Genomic DNA, 20,871 nt, shown 5'->3' on the forward strand with positions numbered 1-20,871 from the left:
GGTAGTAGAGGACAAGGTGATGAACTGCTTTAAAGCCAATGGTGAGGAAGCTTTTTTTGATGCAGAGGTGGATGGGAAACCACTGGATTTTTTTGAGAAGCGGGGTGATATGCCCTGAATGTTTTTTTAGAAAAATAACCCAGACAGAAGAGGGAAGTATGGACTGGAGTGCGAAGAGGCAGGAGGCTGGGAGGTCAGCAAGGAGGCTGATGCAGAAATCCAGGTGGGGCAGGATGAGTGATGGTATTAACATGGTAATAATTTGGATGGAGAGGAAAGGGTGGATTTTAGTGATGTTGTGAAGATGGGACTGACAGGATTTAGTGATGGATTGAATGTTTGGGCTGAATGACGGAGAGGAGTCAAGGACAACGCCAAGGTTATGGGTTTCATCCCAGGGACGGAAAGTGAGGTTTCTTATAAGGTTCTTTTGTCAACCGGAAATTTGAAGGAAATGATTATGATGGCAGCTTTGAGTTCTTGTGGGATATCATTAAGTGATGCCCATACTGCAGAAGAATTTGTTCTGGCAAAGGCTTCACTTGCTTATAGATTTCTGCAAAAATCCTGTCAGATTAAAGTTAAACCATTTCATGGCTTTGCGGTAGTTACCTCCTTTAAAGGTGGAGCTAAGCCTTTTATATTTTGGCCAATTTTTTTATGCTTTGAAGGATTTCCACCCTCAAGGCATAAGTTATTGTTGTGTCCTTGTCAACTGTATAATAATTATGGTATTTAAGTGCATACTATGTATTAGGCACTAGAATAATAATAATAATGATGGCATTGGTTAAGCACTTACTATGTGCCAAACCCTGTTCTAAGCGTTGGGTTAGCTACAAGCATACAAGCACATGGGGCTCAAAGTCTTAATCCCCATTTTACAGATGAGATAACTGAGGCACCGAGAAGTTAAGTGACTTGCCCAAAGTCACACAGCTAACGAGTGGCAGAGCCAGGATTAGAACCTAAGCACTGGGGTGGATACAAGCATAGTGGGTTGGACACAGTCCCTATCATTCATTCATTCATTCTATCCTGCATAGAGTTCACAATCTTAATCACCATTTTACAGATGAGGTAACAGAAGCACAGACAGGTTGTGACTTGCCCAAGGCCACACAGCAGAAAAGTTACAGAGCCATGATTAGAACCCATGACCTGCTGCCTCCCACGCCATGCTGTTTCTATGGTACATTTTTTTCCTCTGCTCAAAGAAGTTCTAGCTATACTCTTCAGCTGTGCCATTGTGATGTGGTGGAGTCATATAACTTCTTTCGTGCTGTGAAAGTTTTTATAAGTTTCTATTTGTTACAATTTTATCAATCAATCGATCAAGTGCCTACTGTATGCAGAGTGAATAATTATAATAATGTTGGTGTTTGTTAAGCACTGACTATATGTCAGGCACCGTTCTAAGTGCTGGAGTGGATACAGGCTGATCAGATTGGACAGTCCCCGTCCCACATGGGACTTACAGTCTGAGGCACCGAGAAGTTAAATCATCAATCGTATTTATTGAGCACTTACTGTGTGCAGAGCACTGTACTAAGCGCTTGGGAAGTACAAGTTAAATGACTTGTCCAAGGTCACAGAGTAGACAAGTGGCAGATCTGGGACTAGAACCCAGGTCTTTCTGACTCCTACTAGTCCATGCTTCTTCTAAGCCCTTGGGAGAGTACAATATATCAGCTGTGTGACATTGGGCAGGTCACTTGACTTCTCTGTGTCTCAGTTACCTCATCTGTAAAATGGGGATTAAGACTGTGAGCCCCCCAAGGGACAACCTGATCACCTTGTAACCTCCCCAGTGCTTAAAACGGTGCTTTGCACATAGTAAGCACTTAATAAATGCCATTATTATTATTATTATTATTACAATATAACAGAGTTGGTAGACATGTTCCCTGCTCACAAGGAGCTTTTCAGATTAGAGAAGAACAGCAAGGTTTCGTCGATTCATTTTTTGTTCACTGTAAATTTTTTAACATCTAATCCCTTCTAGACTGTGAGCCCACTGTTGGGTAGGGACCGTCTCTATATGTTGCCAACTTGTACTTCCCAAGCGCTTAGTACAGTGCTCTGCACACAGTAAGTGCTCAATAAATACGATTGATTGATTGATTGATTGATTGATTGATTTGGGAGTCAGAAGTACCACTATTCTTCCTGTCTCACAAACCCACTGTGCCACGCTGCTCCTCTAAAGAATATTTTTCATTGACACATATCTTCTGTGTGCACATAAACACAGAGCAGCCAACGTATAAATCCAAAAAGTATAACAGGAAGGAATTCAGTACCTTGACAGGAAGAAATTCCTAACAGAGAAAACCTGGAATAGTCAACTGCTAATTGGAATTGCTTGCAAGCAATTCTGTCTTGGAACTACTAGATGGATTTTCTAGGTCATCTCTCAAAATACCTTCCAGCCATAGAGATTCCATGATTTTCATTTCAAAATTCCAAACCAGAGGAACTCACTACTTGACTGTGAAAACCACTAGTCCTCGAAATAATTTGCTACATAAACATAAACATACATACACAGACTGGTCATTTAGGTACCCAAACATAATTATATAAGGAAATGTCTTTGTTAATTAAGATACAGAAATCAGACCTATGTAAGTATAACAATAAAATAAGCATAATTCATCAATGGAATAAGATCACTGATAAATTCTAAAATGATCAATTTTGGTTTTCAGTGCTAGCGGTTTGGATAGCACACAGGGATGAATTTATTTATAACATTCCCCTGGGTCCTTTGTTTCTAATGAAATATATATAGTGTATATGCCACTGAAAAAATATAAAAAAATTGATTTTTTTTAGGTACACAAAATGTGCTGAGATGATGGAAGATGGCATAAATGGTGGTTTACTAAAACAATTCTCTATGTGAGAAACTAGAATGGGAGGTTTTAATCCCTTACAAAATGGATTTACTTGCACATGTTTAGTCTGGTTTCTGCCCCAGAGTGAAAATGCCAAACCAAGGATGTTTTGGCCCATTTATTCAGAGCTTTTTAGAATCTGAGCTGCATTAGCACCTTAATGTCATTTAAAATAGGCTTTTAGGATTAAGAGTCAATAACAAAGGCATAAAGGCATACGGAACCTGAACTCTAAAAGGAATGACAAAACAGTGGACTGAAAAAAACCAAAATGTAGAGAAAAATGGACAGGAAAACGTTTTTTCTATAAATCAGGGAAATAAATTATAATGTAAATGATATCCATCTTTTTTCTACAACCCATCCTTTCCCCGACTTTTGAAAGGAGGTAAATAATTGTGCTTATCTTGCATTGCCATGAGAACAATCTCGTTATTTATTTTGCCTTTTCTATCATTCTCCATAGCTGAATAATGATGATGCCTTTTAAGAAAATCAGGGTTCCCTCAACAGGGAACATATGCACCTCCAAATCTTGCTGGCAGGAATTCTGGCACGTACTAAGCACTTAACAAATACCATAATTATCATTATTACTCTCCTATTTGCCCCACACTCAGACCTCATTCCTTGTGTACAACGCAGTCTAATTCTCTTCCGTGGAATCAGTCACATCTCTCTGGATCTATCTCTGGGTTCAGCTAGCCTCCTTCCATTTTCAGGTGATGCTGGTGCGCATTATCTCCAATGGAGGAAGGAGAAGAAAAATTTATACTTGGTCCATTCCTTCCCTTCTTGAAATAATATCTTTTTGGCAATCCTCCCTTCTTTTTGAGGTCCCATCAGAGAAAAAGACCAGGAAAGAAGGGACAAATCAGAGAAGGGGCAGATCAGAATACTCATTGTGCCCTTAATTCTTCTGCCTGGCAACACTGATTCCCACCATCCATATACTCGTGATGTACTGGATCACATATGACATAAAAAAAATTATAGTCATAGAGAAGCTTCTCCTTCTTTATTAATATGATTCATATTGTTGCAACTCTACAGAGCCATAAAAACATTTTCTTTCATCAATAAATTGAAGGCTGGCATAGAAAATACTAATTTTCTATTTCTTTGGGATCCAGTATTAAACTATAGCACAGCTTTCTCAACGTGTTCTCAGAGAGCCAATATAGAATTATCTGAAATTGCAGTAGAGCATCACTACTGTTTCAGCTTCTGTTCTCTGTCACTTACAAGGATGTTTCCTAGATTCCCTGGATATTTTTATATATGGATTTTCATGGTAAAGCTACATATTTCTACTGTAGTGTACAACTGGTACTCAAGCTGAAAAGGGCACAAAACGCTGCCAAGTCAGAACTTGGAGAAGAAAGGTTGAAGTGTCACTTTTCAATTTAGGGTCTTTGAAACATGCTCTTTCACCCACTGCAGTAATGCAAAATTTGATTTATTGTGTCCCTAAATTCTAAGCAACCAAATAAATATTGAGCAAAAAGTAAATCACTCTACTTATAGAAACATTAGTATACGGTGATCATCATAAAATCAGTCCAACCATGACAAGTACCTTCATTTATACAAATGGGCTCTTCTGCATGTCTTCTCATTATTCGTGCTTTTGCATTACAAAAATGAAAGACACAGAACTAGTCTTATTGGTATTGGGCTTAAACAAAGCTTGAACCTATCAATACTATGACCGCATTATATGTATAACATTTGCTTTTGAATAGATTTTCAAATAATGGCAAAAATAGCACTGAACACTTCCTACGGTATTTTTGATTTACCAATTACTAATCAATCTTCAAAATATTGAATTATAAGAATGCAAAACTCATGGAAGATGCACTTTGAGGGTCTAATTTGTAATGCATTTTTGTGTGTACAAATACAGTGATATATTTTATAATAATTATAATAATAATTTTGGTATTTGTTAAGCGCTTACTATGTGCCCAGCACTGCTCTAAGCACTGGGGTAGATACAAGGTGATCAGGTTGTCCAATGTGGGGCTCACAGCCTCAAACCCCATTTTACAGATGAGGTAACAGGCACAGAGAAGTTAAATGACTTGCTCAAAGTCCCACAGCAGACAATTGGTGGAGGTGGGTTTAGAGACCACAAACTCTGACTCCGTGCCCTTGCCACTAGACCATGCTGCTTCTTTTATATATATATATTGATCTAATATGTTTCTTTATATGTAGATTTAATATGTAAGTATTTGTCCTTCATATGTGAAGAAGATCTCACTACAGGGAAATTCACCTATGACGTGAGGATGACTGAAATGGTCAGTCAATCAATCAATTATTTTATTATGCGCTCACAAAGTCTTGGCCACACTGTGTGCACATAAGGGCTGTTTCTTCCTTCGTTACTATGTTTTACCTCCTTGTGTGTCTGGTCCTTACAAAGCTTCTACTTATACAGAACCACTCCTTCCTCAATTGCAATGGACACTGCTGGTTTAACAATAGCAACTGACTCCCAGTTTTCAGCTGGGATGTAATATTGCCTGAGGTTTTGCATTACTGTCTCAATAAAGTGTTTCTTCTGTCTTCCTTTCAGTTTCCCAAGGTCAGCTCACTTTACAGCAGTTGTTTGGGTATTCTGCTGTCATCACGCTCCTCACATGTCCCATTAAGCAGAGTTGTGTTGAGGTGAGCCCAGTTTCAATGCTGGGGGACTGACTTTGTTCAGGAACTTCATTGTTTGGATGGAGACTTGGCATTTAATGCTGAGTACAACCTGTAAATGATGGAGCTGATGGAGTTGATGGAGCCGCTCGGGTAAGCTGCCTATGGGGAACCCTGATCTCACAGCCTTGGAGAAGGTGAAATAGTACTACTGCCCTGCTGGGCTTTAGTTTGTTCTGGAAGTGGTAATACAATCCCTCTATCTTGCTTTAACCATTGACCACATCCCATAAAATCTGAAAGTCCACCCCAGAAAAAAAAAAACAGGACAAGGAAGAGTTGATTCATTTATAGTCTTTGAAATGTTCTTCTGCTTTCGACCACACTAAAGGAAAAGAAATGGGGAAAAAATATCCTTAGAAAAGGACTGTTCCCGGAATGGGATCAGATAAGAAAAGCAAATAAGAACAATCAGCAGATTAGTGGCTTAAAACTAAGGTCATATCCAGAAGAATTAAAAGAAGAAGATATGAATATTGGGTGATTTCAATCAGGTTAATGCTTATGCCAATCTCGAGGATACAATCCCTAGACTATATTTCTGGCTTTTAGGATTTCATCTTGTTCCTACAGATGGCAGAATCTGAAGTGGTGGAAAGACTAAACAACAGGCTCACCAAAGGTGTTCACAAAGTTAAGATGCTCCACAATCACAAGACACTTCGGACATTCAGCTGCCATCCAGTTTTCAGGTGGCTTTTTTTAAATGGTATTTGTTAAAAACGTGTTTCCGATGTTCCAGATACTATACTATCTGCTGGGGTAAATAAAAGCTAATTGGTTTGGACACAGTCTAAATCTCCAGCTTACAGATGGGGTAACTAAGGCCCAGAGAAGTGAAGTGGCATGCCTATAGTCACACAGCAGACAAGTGGCAGAGGCAGGATTAGAACCCAGGTCCTTCTGACTCCCAGGCCCAAGTTCTGTCCACTAGGCCACACTGATTCTTCGGGTTACATATTTTACCACGTGCACTAAGACCACAACCATCTCTTCTCACGTGACCATATTCTCCTAAAACATTTGAAACACAGATGAAGTTTAAGATAGCTCAAAATTTCCAAGAAAGGTTTATCGGCTACCAAATTCTGTAATGCATTTATATTACACTTGTGTTTAAGTCTGAACTACTCCCAGATCCACTTGAGGTTCAAGCCAAAAGGTTAAGATAAATGCTATATTTCTGAGTGCTGTATTATTGAAATTACTTTGTCCCCCAAGCATACTTGCAGTTATTGAAACCAAACAACAATCCCAAACTCAAAGTATTAGATTCAACATTCACACATTCAATATTACCTTCTGAGTGTACCGCAAATGCTGTTACAGAATTACAGTACTTTCAAAGTACACAAGTATAATTATTTAGATGCAGGCCCACGTTTAAAAAATTTACTCTAAGAAAACATGCATTGAAGAGGAAATCCGGATGGCCTAAGTACTTTTAAAAGATAGAGGTTGGAACTGGCACCCCGCTACAGTCGATTTTAGAGGGGACACGGAAAGTTATCTACTCCACAATACGGCCTCTTGAATTAAACTAGTACATATTCATTCAATCGTATTTATTGAGCGCTCTGTGCTGTGTGCAGAGCACTGTACTAAGCGCTTGGGAAGTACAAGTTGGCAACATATAGAGATGGTCCCTACCCAACAATGGGCTCACAGTATAGAAGGGGGAGACAGACAACAAAACAAGACATGTGGACAGGTGTCAAGTCATCAGAATAAATAGAAATAAAGCTAGATGCACATAATTAACAAAATAAATAGAATAGTAAATATGTACAAGTAAAATAAATAGAGTATAAATCTGTACAAACATATATACAGGTGCTGTGAGGAGGGGAAGGAGTTAGGGCGGGGGGGGACGGGGAGGAAGAGAGGAAAAAGGGGGCTCAGTCTGGGAAGGCCTCCTGGAGGAGGTGAGCTTTCAGTAGGGCTTTGAAGGGAGGAAGAGATCTAGCTTACATATCAGTGGGCATTACATTCCTTTCCACAGTCCTGCATAATTTCATTTTTGCTGTGGCTACTCCTTTATGTGCAAATGAATCACTGGACACCTACATGGTCAGTTTTTCCAATATTCCTTATTTTTACATCCCTGAGACTGGAAGCCCAATTCAAGGTCTTCAAGGATCTTAGCAAAGATGACTTTGTCACTTGCAACTCTGAGCTGACTCGTGTGTTCTCACTTGCTGCTAAAGCCTTTTCCTTCTCATTCAATGATTTAGAATATCTTCTTTAGGCAAATGGTGAAGAGAAACACTAAAGCAGCAATCTCCTCCCTAGTACCACATTTTAAAGTGATCTTTTCACTCTTCTTGTCAAATCCAAATGTCATTGTACTATTCATGTTTATGTGTTAAAGAATTCGTATACACTGGTCTCCTACTCTTTTCACAATTGCTTCCATCCCTATAGGTCTAAGACGTTTTCAGTCTCGGAAATTATCTATGGAAGCCATTAACATGACCTTCTCAGTACAAAATGTAGAACTCCTCTAGAAAGCAGCAAGACATACCAAAAAAAAAAAAAGACAGTTACAAAAGTGTGGAGATAAGGAGAATAATATGGGATTTATCAAAGGGAAAAAGAATACCAGTACATTCAGGAATGCAGTAGAGATCTGAATAAACCCAAATTTTATGGGTAAATATATGTAGTACATGATGAGGATTTTATAATAAACTATTTTTGTTGCAGAGATATAAAACACATCAGAAGATGAATTTAAAAAAAAGAGTAAAAGTGCTTAAAGTCGAGACACTTTTTTTTGTTTTAACAAGCACAGTGTTTAGGCCAAAGAACAGATATTCTCCCTAGGATACTTAAACATATACATAAAATGTGTCACAAGCTTCCCTGGCCTGTTGCAGAAACGACATATTTTTGCTGTATGCCATGTACAGATTATGCTACATTAAGCTGCTTAGGTCAATGTTTTGTCTAGGTTTCATGGGACAGGTCCAGGACGGCCCTCCGTTCAGCTGTTACGTTAGCTTGCAGAACCACTTTGCCTAGCAGTACTGAAGAAAGGTCAAGGAATACAGCAGGTGGCCATTCTGGTACTTTTCTTTTTAAGGGTGCATTAGAGAGATGTTGCTCCCTCCAAGTAGAGGAAAGTGCATTGTGATGCTACAAAAAAGCCAGCCTAGGATTGCTGTGTGCCATTATAAGGGCACTTGGGAAAGACTGAGCTATAACTCACACCATCCCTGAAGTGTGAACAGCAAAAAAATGACCCCACCAGGCATCATTGAGTTAACACAGAGATGCAGAACCTGTGAACACCCGCTATAAGATAACACCAGCAGGCTATTAATCAGAAGGAACCAAGCAGGCAGCTGAACATAGAGTCTCCTGAAAATGTCAGGCTGAAACCTAGACAAAACGTTGACTGAAGCAGTCAAACAAAGAGCATCCTATACCTGGCACACACAGAAAAGATTGCCTCTGTATCTATTACTGCCTCCAAATCTACAAAACCTCATCAATTTTGCTGGCTCCTCTTTTCTACTTTCCTGCTGCCTCTGATGACAGGGACAGGATCTTGTGAAATATTGGACCTACCAAAATGGTGGAGCCTAACTCCTGATTTTTAACTTGCTTAAGCCAAAATTCCTTACCTAAAAAATCTGACGAGGTGCCCGGTTCTCCGGGTATGCAAGAAGTACGTGTTCAAGGGTTTGAGTTGTGTCTCAATACTTAATGCTCCATACTGCAAGGTGTAAAAGAATATAATTCAACTGAAAACGGCAGAAGATGTACTTCTCCTTTACGGAGTTCTAATAGCTATTAATCTAGGTGGAGAGGACCTATACATACTTACTGGGGTAGTCACCGAAGAGAAAGACTTGGTATTCATGCACTGCCAGACAAAATTGTTCGCTGTTTACCTGAATGATTTTTTAGGTACTTCGCCTCATCTCTCATTTTGAGAAGCAATGATGAAGCTGTTGCCAAGAAAACTGCTCCTGAGTGTCATATATAGATTAGCCTTCTCCTTGCCAAGGAAGTTCACTGTCAATCATTTTAATGTCCTAGCCCAACACACATTCTGCAATGTATGATTACAGTGTCAACTCATAACATGGAAATGGAAAGGAACAAATGACAAGAGGAATATTATACAAATCAAGAAAAAAATCCAGTCAAGTAAATAAATCAATGAATTAAATGCAAAATTAAATGAATTAACCAATCACATTAGTTACTTGGATGAAATACCTTGACACAGATTAAAGGATAAATGAATATAAAGTAGTTGAGGAAGGTGTTAATTCAATAAACTACTGCAATGTAGTCTCATAAAATCTAAGTAAATGGAATATGGCTGAACAATACTTCGCCTCCTGCAGAATTACAACAATTGTTTTATGGTTACAATGTAGAGGAAAAACATGTCATTTAGTAACAAAAATAAAAAGGACCTTGTGCCATGGATATGAGGGTATATATAGGATATCTGACACTGTTTATAAATGTACATTTACACTAAGCTAGCCCCCCCACACACACATCTTCACTTACATACTGCATTCCCCCTTCCCACTTTATCTATGCATGTGCATAGATAAATATGCATTTATCATAGGCAAATATGCATATCACATGCAAATATGCATAAGTACATAGGCAGCATTAGGAAATAGTGAACCAAAGAAACTCTTATTGAATCACAGAAGTACAATAGATCCTTAAAGACCTCTAGAGATCATCCGTCTAATCCACAACATACCTCTCTTTGTTCAGGCATTCTGCTATCAATATAGTTCTATTTTGCTAAAAAAATTCAAAGCTTAATTTGTGGCTACTTTGGTCTACAATCAATTTGCTGCTGGGAGATGAAACAGAAAATCAGGGTATTTGGATACAAATGGCTCCAGCTGTTTTGGGGTTCAAAGGGACTATCGATGGACATGCTACTTCAGACTTTGAAAAAGGGAGTGGTGTGTTTATGTTTATATAAGCAAGAAAGAGAAGGGGAGGACAGTCAGTCTACCATATTTATGGAGAGCCTAATGCAAGCAGAGCACTGTACTAAGCGCTTGGGAGAGTACAGTATAACAATAAAAAGACACATTCCCTGCCCATGACAAGCTTACAGTCTAGAGTTTGTGTATATATTGGGGGGGGGGGGCGGTAAATGAAGGTATATGTGACTGTTAGAAAGATTAAGAATCATATGTGTGTAAGAATATGTCACGATTTATAAAATTATTCATTCTGTAAGATTCAATTTAAGGGACTTCATCTTAAATCAAATGTTGATTTGGGAACAGTTGCATGCAATTAATATTAATGATCAGTTAAAATATGATATGGTTTAGTGAATAAAACTTAAATGATCACATTTTACAAATATATTTGAGTGGGAACTGCTTCCTTAAAGTTGAATTTCAGTAGATTCAATTAATCAGAGGAGAACTATTTGATCATCATTAGATCTTAGGGGTCCTGTACTCTTTATTTTAGAAAGTGTTTAAAAATGTCCTTCTTGCCCAAAAGGTCTTGCTCTATTAAATGTCTAGTAACTTGCCACATTCTCATACATTTTAAAGTTTTGCAATTAGTTAAAAATTCAAAAACTCTGCAAGAAGTCAAACTACTTTTTTCTGAACTCTTGCTTAATGAAAGTGTTTGTATTAATTGCCTTTCATAAAAATTACTGAAATATCTTCTGTAACATATTTTATAAAATTAAATTAACTACTAAACTGAGGAACAATTTCAGTACTTCTGATTTCCAGGCCCGTACTTTATCCACTGCGCCATGCTGCTTCTCAAATTTTTCAAATTAAATGCATTTCCTCTATAATCAATGAAATACAGGGCCTGACAAAACCTATTTTTTCTAAAGGTTTCGATAGACAGCTATTCTAAAATAATTTAAAGTACAAAATGTGCTTTCTGGAAGTGGCTGACTTCATTCTGGGGACTAAATGTGTTTGCAGGAAGGATTACATTTTGTTTAGGAAATTTATTTCAGTGACAAAATACATTTCATCACCTAATCTATCATATTTTGTAGACAAATGCATGCTGTCAAATACACTATTTATTTCTTTTGATGAAATGCACATATTTTTCAGATTCTGTATTTCTTTTTTTGAAAACAATAAAATTCTTAAAATGATAGGTTCTACAGGTATGCAAGTTATTTTGGAAATAAAGCAAATTAGCTTAGTAAGAAAATATTGCTGTTACATTTAAAGTTAAATCTAGATTTTTCCCATCAATATGATCACAAATCTGATACAGCACCTGAAATATGATCAATGTAATGCAATCCCGGCAATTCTGAATTTAACTATCCTCTAAATAAATAAATAAATAAAATCTGTTATTTTTCTCTGGCAGTTAATCCTTGTAACTTTCCTAAACCTTAATTCCTTCTACCCCCAGCCCTACCAAAGGAATCATCTGTAACTTACTCTACTCTTCTGTAATCGTCTGATGATGCTTTGGGACAAAATACACTGGTCACCTTCCCCAACAAAGCCATGCACAATGATGGAAAGATGTGTTTAGTGAAGATTTAGATAAACTCATTTCAGGGGTGCTACTATGGAATAAATAATTATAATGGGTAATTTTAATGATGGCTTTGGAAATAATGTCTACATACTGAAGGGAAACATAGGGCTGCATGTGTTAAAGAAACTAACAATGATGAATGCTTTTTGCTAAGTAAACATGCCAAAAAACAAATCATATAATCACAAACACCACATCCAGCCTTCTCAACAAAAGTAAAACACCCTGGGTGCACTAAAAGCCTAAAGAGTAGCACATAACTGACTGAATCTTAGTACAACATAGGAACCTCAGGGATATTTGAATCACTGTAGTCATAATGATGGTATTTGTTAAGTGCTTATTATGTGCCAAGCACTGTTCTAAGTGCTGGGGTAGATACAAGCTAATCAGGTTGTTCCATGCGTAACTCACAGTCTTAACCCCCATTTTACAGATGAGGTAACTGAGGCACAGGGAATTTAAGTGACTTGTCCAAAGTCACTAAGCTGACAAGTGGCACAGCTGGGACTAGAACCCACATCCTCTGACTCCCAAGCCTGTGTTCTCTCCACTAAGCCATGGAAGAGAATGCTGAAAAGCCGTCAATTTTATACACTGCAACATCATACTAATTTTACAACCACTGCACTCAACAGCCATGATAACTTATTATTAAACTCCTAGAAATAAAGACATCTGAACGTTCTTCAGTAATATTACAACAATCCTGTTGTACTAGAAAACTCAGGACACAATGGAAACAATGAATGGCCATTTCCACAGGATGCTACTAAGCTGCAATCAAGACATCAGGCCAAGATTCATATGATGCAAGTGACTCACAAGCCAAGTGTCTAACTTAGAGCAGCACCTCTTAATTTAGAGAAAAGTGAAACACATGAAAGCACTACTACACCATGCAAATCAAATTATAGCACATTTGTGACAGGTGGTGGGGTGTCAAAGCTATCAGATTGAAGACTAGGCAGATCACCAAAAACCAATAATTCTGCACATCATGCCTCTTCATTCCATCACAGCACCTCTGAGGAATGCATATTGCTCCTTCCTCATCAGAGACAAAGAGGGAATCCTGACAAGGTGGCAACAACAATTTAAAATTCTTCTCAAAATAGCTTCCACTACTGAAGAAGTGGCTCGTCAAAACACAGAAAACCTTCCAACGTGCAAGGCCACGGGGATAGCTTGAAAATGACATAACATCTATAGTTTATGGCATGACAGCTGGCATCCTGTTTAAACTTTTAAACAAGTTCTTCTTCCACATATGAAACACTGACGCTCTGCCACAGAACCTCAAAGATACTGCCATGATTCCCATTTCCAGAAAAGATGAAAGATCAGACTGCAATAATTATCAAGGCAATTCATCAGTCTCCACTCCCTGCAAAGCCCTAGCCAGAATACATCAGGGTTGGCTACTGAAAAATGTAATCACTGAACACTTCAAATATAACAATGTGAACTTGAAAGCTAACTGTGGGCAGGGAACATCTCTACCAACTCAGCTATTTTGTGCTCTCCTAAGTGCTTAGTACAGTACTCTGTACAAAGTGATCAACAAATACAATTGATTGATTATTTGAAAATAATGTGACATGGCAGATATGATTTGGGCAATACATGAAATCTGGGAAAAGGGTAATAGAGAAACTTATATTTCTAGACCATTTTCATAGCAGTTTTACATAATCAGCAGACTTGGGCTCTCTGGAAATTGCTTAGTAAATTGGCTGTCTGGTAAAGTTCATTAAGATTCCAAGATTACTTCTTAGGGCATGGCTGACCATGTCAGAGTTAGAGTCAGGGCCCTGTCTGATCCATTCCCCATCACTAGAGAGGTAATTCTGGGATGAGCAGTGAGCCTGGTCCTGTTCAATTTATCCTATGCAGGGATCGGAGGGAACAACAAGATGTACATGCAAGCTTTAGAATATGCAAGCGATCCTCTGGGAAATTCTTTCTATTCGACAGACTTCAAGCATCATCTAAAGGGCTAGACACAGTCATTTATGAAAGGCTGGCATGTACTCAAGATATGCAAATGTTTATAAACATCTTCCCTGAATCACTGAGGCACAATGGGCTGCCAATAAACCTAAAGAAAACGGAGGGGACATATCAGCCTGTCTGAAACGTCCCCTCTGTTTTCTTTAGATTTCTTGGCAGCAGAGTGCTAAACACTGTCACTAAATTTTGTTACCTCGGCAGCATACCGATTAAGGATGTAAAGATAGACATGGAAATGGAGAAATGAATCTGTAAGGTCTTTCAGGCTGAGAATCAGGTTCTGCATTGCCTTTTTGTGACATGTCGGTGACACACACAGTATCTGACTATATAATCTTGTACCCATCCCAGTTTTTGGCAAGTAGGCCTAATATAATCATGCTCCTTAGTAATACTGATTTGTAACATGGTGGAGAAAATGTACTAAAAAGTGTGCATTTACTTTAAAACCACTGTGAAAGCAAAGCCCAACAATGTCTGTTCTGTAGGAGGCAAATCTGATGCAATTTGAGATAAAGTTATGGAATTCATTCCTTTTAACAACCCTAATGGTAACTTATATTATCCAGGTAGAGTGTATGAGTGCATTTTTCATAATTTAGCATAATGGGATTTAAAAGTATAGGGGTCACAGTGCAGCCTAGATTTTTTTTTGTTGTTGTTGAGCTCACATCACCAGATATGCCTACAGATTGGTTGGGAATTGCCAAATGACAAGTTTTGCCACCTGGGGAAGGTCAGTCTCCCTTACTTTCTATACCTCACCACCAGCCTCCCTGGACTTTTGAAACTTCCCTGCACCTCCCACATCCCAGAGACAGAACAGATTGGTAAATAAAAAACCCAAGGCTGTCTGTCAATCAAAGGGATATGCTGATGACAGGAGGGCTCTTATAGGGTAGAATCAGAGGCAGACAAAAGGGGTGGAATTGTTAATCTGGGGCAATTCCCTGCTAGTATTAGATTAATGTCCTGATATAGGATTACCCTGTGCAGACTCAGAAAATACCTTTGACTCCTGTCTGATTGACCAATGTTAGAAGAAACTTGCTGAGGACTCAAATGACCATCAATCAACCAACAGTACTTACTGAGTGCACAGCACTGTACTAAGTGGTTGGGAAATTACGATACAATAGAGTGGATAGACATGATGCCTACACAAGGAGCTCACGATAGCTGGTAGACATGAACCCTCCTCTTATACAGCTCACAATTTAGTGGGGGAGACCACATGTAAATTACAGATAAGTAGAAGTAAAAAATATGAAGTGATTATAAGGTTGAGAGATTAGTGTAAATGGCCATTCAGTAAAATACCATCAATTGATTCCGAGACTGAGTGCAAAGGAAATCACTCTATACTACCAAGATACTATTAAATATGCAATTTTCCAGGAATTTCCTCTCTATCCTCTTGTTGCTGAAATTGGGGTGGTCAAGATAGGAAACAACCAACAGTAATAGGTGTATAGCTTTCACACCATGTCAGGGCAAGGGCAGATTTGTTCCCCAAAATTGAAAACTAAGTCCCGGTTATGGTCCTGATCCATAATCATTTACTCTTTTCTGACCTCTTAGAAATAGAAATTAGAGAAGGGCTCTTGTAGACAGGATTCCATAAAGCCTTTAAATAATAATAATAATGACATTTATTAAGAATTTACTTTGTGCAAAGCACTGTTCTAGGTGCTGGGGAGGTTACAAGGTGATCAGGCTGTCTCACGGGGGGCTCAGCCTTAATCCCCATTTTACAGATGAGGTAACTGAGGCACACAGAAGTGAAGTGACTTGCCCAAAGTCACACAGCTGACAATTGGCAGAGCTGGGGTTTGAATTCATGACCTCTGACTCCAAAGCCCGTGCTCTTTCCAGTGAGCCAGGCAGCTTCTCTAAAGATAGGGAGAGCAATGGATGTAAAAAGTAAGTGAACTGATTGACTGTGGTATTTACTAAGTGCTTACTATGTGCAAAGCACTATATTAAGCACTGGGATAAGCAGAGCAGACATTTCCTATCCCACAGGCTCACAGTCTAACAATAATGCCTGTGTTCTTGTTGGTTCCAGAAATGATGTTACCAGTTATAATCCTGCTAATAGAAAGCAGAAAAATGAAGCAAGGGATAGCAACATACAGTTCCCTTGAAAATTGCTTCTTTCGATGTAAACTAATTAAATATGAATAACTGAAATTACTGCTTTTGAAAATCCTTTCCTACGTTGGAATTTGTTGTCACCCTATAGTATATAAGTCCTGTACTATTTGTTCTGATTCAGATTCTGACATCAAAATGTTGGAAATGAATCTCAAATTAGACTGAATTAATCCTCCGGTTTGCTGCTTAGAGCAGATACTAAAGAACAGCATTCTACCATTTTAAAGATATGTTCATGTCTAAACAAAAGTGTACATTTTATTGTACAATAATGTACAATAGGGATTTGTATTAATAATTAAAAATAATTTCCTTCTTATTCTGTAGCAAACCAGAAAAATACTGAACTCTAGAGAAACAGGTGGCAATATCTCCCAATGTTGAATGAGAAAACTGAAGCCAGCCAACCAGTCCAAGGAAACAACGTTATCGAAAGGGGAAAATGGTGTATTTCAAAACTGGCATATCTAAATAACTGATAACAGCAAGAGCAGAGGATTCTGCATCTTCATGTGAGTCTCTAAGTTTACATGGGATAAACCAAAGGTTTTCACAAGAAAAAATGCAGGATCCACCCTGGGTACTTAGTGGAGAGGAGGCAGCACTTCTGCCAGCAGCCAGCTTTGTGAATTTAGGCAAGTTAGCAGATGAGAGGAGTGTGCGAGGATAAATGGATAGGAAAGCAACAGGCTGGGAGCTGAGCAAGCAGGGTGAGGTGGGGAGAGGGCATCGAGGGGCAGGACTAGGCTTACATATTGATAGTATGAGATTGTGGTTCAACCAAAAGTGTGGCAAAAGTCATCTCATTATCTTCTCATTATCTGGTAACTCTGCAGCCCCAAGCTGCCAGGGAGTGGGTTATGATAATAACTTTGGTATTTGTTCAGTGCTTACTATGTACCAAGCACTGAACTAAGTTGTGGGGTAGACACGAGATAATCAGGTCCCACAGTCTAAGTAGAAGGGAGAACAGGGAATGAATTCCCACTCTGCAGATCAGGGCACTGACACACAGACAAGTTACGTTAACTTGCCCAAGGTCAGACAGAAGACACGTGGCAGAACAGGGTTTAAAAACCAGGTGATCTGATTCCTAGGCCAGTGCTTTTTCCAATAGGCCATGCAGATTACATCTATAGAACCTTGAAATCCCCTTTCTTTGCCCATGGCTTTGGCAGTGTTGGGGAGGAGGGAACGTCAAAAAGGAGAAAAGGACAGAAAACAAAAGCAAGAAAGAAAAGAAGGCAGGAGGTTGCTGGAGAAAGTATACTAGTGAGCCAAGTTAAGAATCACTATTGCCACCAACATTACTTTGATTATGTTTGCTCCAATGAGAATCAAATAAAAACATTTTCTATTTGAAAATTCTATTCTAAAATACACACGTCAATTGATTTTGATTTTTCTTTGTGTAAAGTTTTCATTTACAATTAACTGCTCTGGGAATCACTGGGATCAAAGGAACTTAGAGATACCTTAATATTGCTTCAGAGAGACACAGAGGAAGGAAGGGAGGGTGGGAGGGAGAGAGGGAGAGAGGGAAGGAAGGAGGGAGGGAGGGAGGAAGGGAGGGAGGGAGGGAGGGAGGGAAGGAGGAAGGAAGGAAGGAAGGAAGGAAGGAAGGAAGGCATCATCAGTGGTATATTAGTGCCTACTGTGTGCAGAGCACTGTACTAAGCGCTAGTGAGAGTATAATTCAACAGAGTTGGTAGACATGTTCCCTGCCAACAATGAGCTTAAGGTCTTAGAGATGAGCTTACAGTGTAGAGACAAGCTTACAGTCTAGAATAAAGGAGGAAAGAGAGGAAGGAAGGAAGGAAAAATATTTTATCTCTACGGCACACCTTAGTACACACATTTGGCACTCAATACTGTTGGTTACTTGATTGAAGGCCCTGGCTTCTAGGACCCATGAGGACAGCATATGAGGAAGGAAATTCAGAACCTGTTCTGGAGAGGTCTAACTTAACAGAAGCTGGGCAGCTGTTGGTCAAACAGCACAAACAGTTTCAGAGAGTGGGAGAGGGGCAGAAGCAGGGATGGATGCAGGGGTAAGGGCAGGAAATACCTGGGATTTTTACTACAGAATTCTGGATTCTAATCCAGGCTCTGCCATTTGTCAGCTGTGTGACTTTGGGCAAGTCACTTCACTTCTCTGTGCCTCAGTTATCTCATCTGTAAATTTGGGGATTAAAACTGTGAACCCTAAGTGGGACAACTTGATTACCTTGTATCTACCCCAGCGCTTAGGACAGTGCTTGGCACACAGTAAGTGCTTAACAAATACCATTATTATTATAGGAACAACTTTTTCTAACTGAAAGTTGGCAGAAAGGCAAATACAATGAATAAAGTATAGAAATATATAAATTGCATAGCCAGCTGTTTAGCCTAGACTGAAAGCTTATGGTGGGCAGGGATCACATTTGCCAACTCTGGGGTACTGTCTTTTTCCCAGCACTTAGTACAGTACTCTGCAGAAAGTAAGGGTACAAGAAATACCATTTAAAGAAGATTCACCTGAATCCTCAGAAGAAAAACCTAACCTAACATCAGTGGAGACTGCTCTGACGACAGAGCTGATGCTTTTGGGGCAATTTACCATCAGTCATGCCACACAGTCCATCCCAGGAATCTCGAGGTTGGAACATCTGGCTATTTGAAGAACTGCATTGCAGTCTTTTTCAGCCTTCTGTCCCTGCATACACACACCTTGATGCTCGCTGGGTCCTCGAGTCAGCTGCTGAGTGTCAGGGAGGATATCAGTGGGTTGTGGAGTCCAGAGTCACCTGGTATGGCCAGGAAGCTGGGTCAAACGGGAGGCATGCCCAAAGAAGGAATCTTTCAGAAAATAAACAGTCCTGTCTGCATGTCTTCAACCTTATAATTATGCATATGCACTATGCAAGGAAAGTGCTAGTATAAATGTCTTTACCATAAATACACTCAAGAGGTTTATTACATTAAAGCCATTAAGAAACATGTGGATTTGGCAATTTTCTTTTCTTTTCAAAAAACTGTTAGTTTTGTTCTGTGTAAACTCAAACACATTTATTGTCAGAAAATCACTGACATCAGAAAATCAAAGCTGAACAGAGTAACTTAAAGGATGCAGTTGGTGTTCGAGCAAGAGAACACTGTCACCCTCCTCTTTCAAGTTTTCAGCTAGATGACCAAAAGAACAACACTGCCATTAGGCAACAATGCATGCTCTAATGGCTGTAATTAAAGCACTCTATTGGCAAAAAAAGAGAAGTACATTAAAGCTTGGCAAAGGTACACAATGAAAGAGCAATGCCATTTAGAGGCAGATAAACTGAACCACATTATTTAAGATTGGTGGACACAAAAGGTCTTGAAAGGGGCACAGAAACAGAGAATTGCAGTGAATTGCGGCTATCTTCTACACTTCTAGGGCAGACAGGGCAAGAAGGGTGGTAGAAGTTCAGGTGGAGCAATAATAGAAATGAAGAAAACATAAAGACCTATTTCCCACAGGCTATTTCAATATCGCTTTAGAAAGCCACTGAGATTATGGCCAGAGACTGCCAGAAAATGCCATGAATTTGCATGAAAATGCCTGCCCCTTAACAGAGCAGAGTATTCACCTTTTTGAAAATGATATAGCTCTCTTTGCCAGGACAGAAATGAGAAGAAGTGCCATTTGAAAATCTGAAGATTTTCTTTTTTCAAAAAAAATGATCACTACTACTAATGATGATAATGTTATCTCAATCAATAACTAGGCCAGGTACTGTGCTTCACCCTGAGGGAGATTCAATCAGAATGGATACAGTCCCTGTCCCACATGGGGCTCTAGGTGTAAGGGTGAGTGTGAACAAGTATTTAATCCCCATTTGAAAGAGTAGGAAACTGAGGTCCAAAAAAGTTAAGTGACTTGCCCAAAGTTATAAAGCAGGCAAATGGCAGCGCCAGAAATAGAACCCTCATCTTCTGACTTCCAGCCTTTGCTCTGTCCACTAAGGTTACAGTGCTTATCAACATACTCATCTGATTTGAATACTAATACATATATATATATATATATATATATATACTTAGCAGGCATATGGTAATGAAATGGCAATAATCAATCAATCCTATTTATTGAGTGCCTACTGCATGCAGGGTACTGTACTAAGCACTTGGGAGAATACAACAACAATATAGCATGCAAATTCTCCATCCATAACGAGCTTACAGTCTAGAGAGGTTCAGTTTGTTATAATCAACTTAAAGTATGCTTTAATCAGCATCTAAAGTTTTGCTCATTTGTTTTACCAAGAGGTTTTAGTCATATTACTATTCTGACAATCATTTAGAAACTGAAATATTTGGACATCACCTCAAACTGGTGCACCTTGGGCCCCTTATTACCTTGATAATGGGAAAGGCGAGAAGATGAAGGGAAAGTAAAATTAAAATGCCTCCACTTACTGAGATGATCCCGTGCCAAGCCCCAGATCTAAATGTTCATGCTCTAGCCAGGCATGAAATCATGAGTACATAAAGTGGGCAAAAGTATGCAGGGGTAATAGTAGAAACA

This window comes from Tachyglossus aculeatus, chromosome X1 (genome assembly GCF_015852505.1).
Source record: "Tachyglossus aculeatus isolate mTacAcu1 chromosome X1, mTacAcu1.pri, whole genome shotgun sequence".
Lineage (NCBI taxonomy): Eukaryota > Metazoa > Chordata > Mammalia > Monotremata > Tachyglossidae > Tachyglossus > Tachyglossus aculeatus.